Source organism: Mastomys coucha, unplaced genomic scaffold (assembly GCF_008632895.1).
Source record: "Mastomys coucha isolate ucsf_1 unplaced genomic scaffold, UCSF_Mcou_1 pScaffold6, whole genome shotgun sequence".
NCBI lineage: Eukaryota > Metazoa > Chordata > Mammalia > Rodentia > Muridae > Mastomys > Mastomys coucha.
Window position 1 is genome coordinate 117,629,852 of NW_022196912.1, and position 7,293 is coordinate 117,637,144.

Below are 7,293 nucleotides of genomic sequence, written 5' to 3' on the forward strand. Positions count from 1 at the left end.
TCCCCAGATCTACTGCTCCTCAGAAAAGAGCAGCTATCCCAGGGACATCCGCAAGATTCAATAAGACCAGGTACAAACCCTCATATAGAGGCTCGATGAAACAACCCAGTAGGAGTGAAGGGGTCCCAAGGGCAGACAAAAGAGTCCAAGACACTACCACTCCCATAGTTAAGAGTCCCACAATAAACTCGAGCTAAACAACCACCAGTGTGCAGAGGGCATAGCACAGACCCATGCAGGCTTTGTGGTTGCTGTTCCGTCTCTGTGAGCCCCTGTGAACATTGTTTAGAAGATTCTGTGGGCCTTGTTCTCCTGGTGTCCTTGACCCCTCTGGTTCCTACAGTCCTCCTTCTCTTCCTCAGGGTTCCCTAAGCGTTCCTGTTTGAGAACATCCCTAAGCGTTCCTGTCTCTGTATCTGCTTCCATCAACTGCTGGAAGAAGCCCAGAGGACAATTAGACTAGGCACTGATCTATGAGCATAAGAGAATATCATCAGGAATCATTTCATTGATTTTTTTTTTTGTGTGTGTGTGCCATTTGTATCTGTTTTATCCTAGGTCCATCCAGTTTCTGGTTCCTAGCTATCCTGGCAGTGTTGGGATGGGTTCCTTTTCATGGCATGAGCCTCAAGTAGACCGGTCATTGGTTGGCCACACCCAGAAGCTCTGAGCCACCATTGTCCCAGTACATCCCAGCAGGCAGGGCAGGTTATAGATCAAAGATTTTGTGGCTGGGTTGGTGCCCCAGTCCCACCACTGGAAGCCTCGAGCAAGCATTCTTAACTGTCGAGCCATCTCTCCAGCCCTAACAGAGGCATTTTTATGTTCTAGAAAGAAAGCAAGTGTAAGCGTCTCTATTCTAAGTGTTCCTAGATTAGGATCAAGTGGGTGGCTAAGGGAGCCAGCTGGCCATTGGGTACGGATGCCCACTGTGCATAGCAGCAGGCTGGGCCTACTGCAGCAGCCATCGGCGTATCTGCAGGCAGAGGCTGGGTCTGCAGGAGTCTGCCATTAGGAAGCACACTGAGTTTGAGAAGGTAACATCTCTGGCATGGTGCCGTGTCTCCTGGGGTCTCTTTGGTTGCAGAGCTTGGGATCAAGCCAAACAGCAAAGGAAAGATTACGTGAAGGTCTCAGATCTGTTTTCTCAGGGCATGAAATGATGACAGAATCTAGAGCTGAGAGATTATGCATTGGCGATCTGTATAACTGCAGCCTGATCTCTCAGTTGCCCAAGATAAAATATCAGCTCAATCTTTACCCCCCTCTTTCTTGGTTCACTTCCAATAGGACATCTTAGTGGCCTCACCTGCAGGATTAATGCAGAATGTGATGACCTTTCTCCATCGCTATGGTCCCTGCCACCCTCACCCCTAGCAGGAGTCATTCTGAGCTCTCTGGCTCGTGAGTCTTGAGTCTTCAGAGTGTCATTGTTGAATCAGTGAAGTGCTTATGAGGAAAGGCCTAATGAGAGGTGTTTAGGTCACAGGGGCCTGCTCATGAACAAGATTAAGGTTCTTATGGTAGACCTGAGTTGGTTCTGTAGAGGTGAACAAGCTGGCGACTCTATAGCCTCTTCTGGCAATGCGATCCCTCCCTTTACTTGTATTACTGCGATTCTGATGCCTTCTGTCAAGAGGACCATGGACCTCCAGAACTAGGAGCTCAAAAACCTTTTATTCTCTAGTTACCTTGCCTTGGGCAGCCTGCTATACACTCTGTGCTCATGGAAATCGGTTGATGGGCCTGTGGAGACGGCTCATGGTTAAAAGCATTGCCTGCTCTTGCAGAGGTCCCCTGTTCAATTCCCAAAGTCCACATGGCTGTTCGCAACCATCTGTTACTCCAGATCCAAGGGATCTGGCACCCTTTTCTGGCCTTTGCAAGCACACGAACACACACATATATATGTATATATATGCTTCAGGTACACAAATGTTCTCATAGGTAAATACCCATATAATAACATAAAATCTCCGCCCCCTCCAACCAAGCAAACAAACCAAAACACCCAATTTGAAACATGGCAATAACCCTCATGTTTAAGGTAAGCCTTTCTACCAGTTTAGTCTAGACCTTTCTTAGCCTAGAACCTACTTAGTCTAGAACCTTCTTCACAGACACACAGGCTCCGAGGTTTCTCTTCTAGATGTCAGCCTGTGAAGCTGACAGCACTAACACCAGAGTCACCTTCAGCAGGAAGGCCAGGTTCATGCTCCACTTAGTTAGAGTGGGTCTCCACATCTGCACCAACAGGAGCAAGCATCCCTAAGTGGAGTGCTGTGGGAACAGGAAGCAATTGGTGGCAGAGCCTGCCTAAGTAAGCACCAGGCTATCTGGCTTTCCACAAGCCAAAGGGGAGGCCTGGCAGATGCCATCCATCCATCCTAGCTTCCCAGCATAGAACTCTGATCCCCTGGAGGAGGATCTCTCTCAAGTCCCATCTTTTCGTGGGAACCACAGCGCTCGCAGGCCGCCTGGATTCTTGTCCTCTTACTGGAGAAGCCCTGCTCTCTGATTATGGGGTAGATCATGTGCTACTGAGGCTGAAGATCTGCCTCCCCATACCACCCTCCACCTTATCCCCCCCCTCCCGAAAACACACACACCTGGTTTCTGCTTTTGACCTCAGAATTAATTTTGAGATTTATTTTCAAACTCTAGTCTTCCTGTTTGCTTCCTGGTTGATTCAAACAAATAATCTGCCCAGCAATTAGAGGTTGCTATTTATTTGACTAGCTGTCTTTTCATTAGTGAATGCTGGCCTTGCCCCTGGGCTTCTGGCCCTGCCCAGGCAGGAGTTAGAGCTTTATATTAGTCAGCTGCCATCAAAGCAGCTGGGCAAAGACCAAAGCTGTCTTTCTCTCTTGTCTTTGACCAAAACTCAGTCAGCAAGTGTGTGGGGTGGTTGTGGTGGTATGATGTTTCTTCCTAAAGTTTAAAAGCAAAATTATGTGTATATGTGCTTTGCCTGCATGTATGCCACGTGTTCGTGTGTGTGTGTGTGTGTGTGCGCGCGCGCGCGCGTAATGCCATAGAAGGCCATAAGAGGATGTCAGATTCTCTGGAACTGGAGTTACAGATGGTTGGGAGTCAGCATGTGCTGGCAATCAAACCTGGGTTCTCTGGAAGAGCTGTGCTGATCTGTATCAGGTTGAGCTGTCAATACCCCAGCATGGGTGGGGTGGGGCACAGGAGGCCTCACCCCTAGCTGAGGAGAGTTTTGGCAATTAATGGCTTTTGTGGGGAGGGGAATCATTTTTCTTTGGGGATATAACTATTGTTTAGTTGCTCACATTCCAGTAACTGGCTCCACACCCAAGCATGCTCATTCATGTGAGCAGCTCTAGTTAAACCCAGTGGGACATACAAGAAAAAGTCTGAAAGCAAGAAGGGAAGTATAGGGAGAGAAGGAATAGAGACTGAGTATGATCAAAATACACGGCTTACATGTATGAACGTGTCGAGCATGAAGTACGTAGTTACTCAAGAAGAGTGTGGAGTGGCCAGAGATTTTTGTCCACCAACCAAGTGAAATTGACATCTATAACCTGGTGCCTTGTGAGACCCACAAAGGGGTATGGGCAAGGGACCAGCACACATTTAGAAGTGGGATTTCTGTGACTGTTCCAGGATCAGTGTCATCTGCGGATGGTGTGGAATATAACTTGGGGCTTCAAGTGCTGGGACAGCACACCATGACGTGGATGGTGCCTGGGACCCTGAGAAGCCGGAGACACTTCCCTCAGGGGACCTGCCATCAGAAATAAGGAACTACCTGCAGCAGACCTGAATAAAGACATCTCAGAAGCCCTCGGGCAGCCCATTTGTAAAAAAGAAAAGAAAAGAAAAGAAAAAAGAAAGCAAAAGAAAAATTTCTCTTAACCCTAGCCATGGACAACGGCTATATAGATTTCATTTGTGCGTGACTGCTTTTCAGTTGGCCTTGGTGTGCATAATTATTCTATTATATCTGGCTTCCCTTCTTCTCCTGCTCTGGTAAATTCTGTGAAACTAGATATTTGTTGATGTAATGATTCTTAAACAATTGAAAATTGAGGCATGGGTCACAGCACAGCACAGCACAGCCCTAATGACCAGGTGTATGTGGTTCTCATCTTGGAAACAATGTAATAATTGCACAATGGTAGTTTCAGATTAAGTTTGACTTGCAAAGAAAGTTTGAAGAAATCATGTTTAGAAATAATAGAAAGTGAAAAAGAGTCACGTACTGCTCGAGTCATATAGGGTCGGTCCATTACCAGAAAGTGAAAGAATTTACTGGAATTATGAAAAAGCATTAGTGTGAGAAACATAATCATGGGATAAAGGAAAAATCGAATAAGGGAACACAAACACTGGATACTTTAGTTCAGAAAGGAAAAACTTTTGAAGTTATGAAATGAGTTTTACACAACATTTGAGAGTGGTTCCTGGTCTCCTTTGTATATGTATGTATAAGAAATTATAGAATGCATAAAATTATATATTAGTAAAATTAAGTCATTGTGTGCAATGTACAGAAGCAGAAAGCTAGTAGAACTGCTGAGTCAAGGGTTAACTTAATTCTTTCTGGCCACCGCCTGGCAGCTTTGCCCATGTCATTTATCATTAGAGTTTCACAGGAAAATGCATGAAGCTGACCTTGGAGCTCTGACCTCTGAAGTATAATAAGTCAAAGGTAAAGTTTAAATAATGATAACTTTGCAATTATTATTATTTTGGCCACAGGCCTGGGAATAGGGGAAGCTTGAAACTTTGGGGAACAATTGTAATTCTTAATTCTTTGTGGGATATGGTCATTCTTTTGAATTTGATCTGATAATGGTTATATATTGCTACTTGTTTTTGGAGTAACAATAAAATACTGAGAGAGAGAGAGAGAGAGAGAGAGAGAGAGAGAGAGAGAGAGAGAGAGAGAGAAGGAAACTTCAAGCCTTGAAAAATTGCCTGTCAGCTTGTACCCAAGAAGTTGTTTGTGTGTTTTCTTACGTCCCTTCCGGACATCCCGGTTTCCCTTTGAGAACCTTGATCCCGTGTCACAAGGCTGGACCCCAGCATTCAAGAAAAATCTTCCACCCTTCTCAGACTTCCTTTCCCACCCACTCAGAGTGCTCTGGGCTAACACAGTTCTGATTTAATCATTAAATCCCCAACCCCAGCGGCAGGGTCCATTTCCCAGGGACTAGAGCGGGGCAGATTTCTTTGAAAATTTGGCCATTTTCGTCTTTTGCCTCATAATAAACAAGTGTTTGCCACCATGTTGTGCTTTTAATGAGTCACTGTAGAATAAATTGAGGCCCTGCTTAGCTCAAGATCGAATGAAGCTTAGGCATTCCTTGTGGATCATAAGCTAAGTGATCTTCTGCCAGGTGTATTGTCTGCCTGTCTGTTTATAGAGAACCTTGTCTTTGTTCAGAGAATATGCTAGGAGGGATGTCTTAACCAGTCTAATGCTGTGGTCTCAGTATCGCACTAATCCCTCATTCCCAGTAAGATGCTGTTGAGAAGTGACCAGCCACAAGACTGGAATCATGGCCTATGCAAAAGAGGACCAAGGTGGCTCCCTTGCCTCTCACATGATGAGATGACACACAGAAGGTGCCTACTGTGTGACAGGGGTTCTCACAGGTCACCAAATCTGCTGGAGCCTCATTTGGGCCTCAGAATTATAAGTGGTCTCTGTGCTTTAGGAAACACCCAATCACACGTGGGCACTGGTTTTCAAACCCTGACAGGACAGAGACAGGCTGCCTTAATGGATGATTGGTGCTGTGGCTGAGCTGAGATGACCCTCGCTCACTGTTCAGAGTTCTGGGGCCGGGCAGTGAGTGGGTGAGTGGACCATGTCTCCCCAGGGCACTGGGCACTGTTGAAATCTGTGAAAACCACTCAGTGTTAATGACAAGTTCTCTGGTTGCACAGTGTCAGCAAAGCTTTTGATGTCCGTTTTCCTGGACACAAGCAGACATGTTGGGGATGAAGTAACCTGATTTCCTAATCAGCAGCTGCTGAGTTGTTCCTTGCCACCCTGGCTGCCTTGAGCAAAGGTCTGGCTGTCTTACAGCTAGCTAGACAACCTTTGCAAATGCACTGGCATTCCTGAACATTCTACACAGTCCTTGAGATGGCTCTGCAAATACAAAAGGAAGCTGACTGCCTGACTTGTGAAGATGTGGCTCTAGCCAACTAGGGCTGGTTGAAAATACAGTTCTTATTAGTCTCTCTCACTCTCTCTTTCGTGCTCTCTCTAGTGCACACTCTCACACATGCTCTCATGTTTCTGTGTTCCTGCTCTCTGTCTCTGTCTCTTCCCTTGTAACCATTTCTTCCTTGGTCAGAGAGCTTGTACCATCCTCACTGGGATAGGTGATAAGATCGTCATTCATCCAAACATCAATTCCCTAATGACTATGACTGGCACTCAGAGTTAGGGTTTTGATTGGGTCAGAACACAACTTCTATCGAATGTGATTTCTTATAAGAGCCCAGGCTCTGACTGCACCGAACAGCTCATCCTGCTATACACACAGGCTGCTTGGGCTAACTTATGAGTATTCTGGGTGATGCTCCTTTATTGCTGAACTAGAAAGAGATGACAAGAGTAGGCCAACTGACTCTGAAGAGGAGGACAAAGGCCGTGAAGAGCTGTAAAGAGACTCGTTGGGTCCCAGTTACCAGAAGAAATCCGGAGAGCTGCCAAGATATCCCAGGCAAACATCTCACATCCAAGATTGAGCACTGAAACATGCCATCTGCCTGGAGCTGAGCGCGTTGATCCCCAAGGCCAGCACAGACTGTAATAATAGAGGGCCCACTGCTGCCTCTGTCTAGCAACTATTGCCAGGACCAGCTGGGAGAAGATAAAAGCTGCTTATCTACGATGGATGTCCATCTCTCAGGGGCAGGGTCAAATGACCCCAGCCAGCTAACTGGTGACAAAGGTGCCTGCAGATCTGGTACTAGATGGGCCCTACCCTGACATCTTCAACACAGTGAGGGCAGATGCAGTGAGCAAATTCTTATGTCTCTTATTGTATGGATACCAGGTTTATCTGATGAGCTCCATCCTCCTGATCATGTTACTCCCCAAAGCCCCACCTGATGGGGTTCGAGTCGCGGCGGACGCGTCTGCAGACACCAGGCCCAAACAGCTCCACGGGTAAGAGGTTTAATTAAGAGGGGATAGGAGGGTAGCGGTGCAGGAAGAGAGAGGAGAGAGAGAGAGAAATGGAAGAATTGTCTCATATATACGGGTTGTGATGTAGTAGGTCCAGGTAAAGGTGGGAGTTG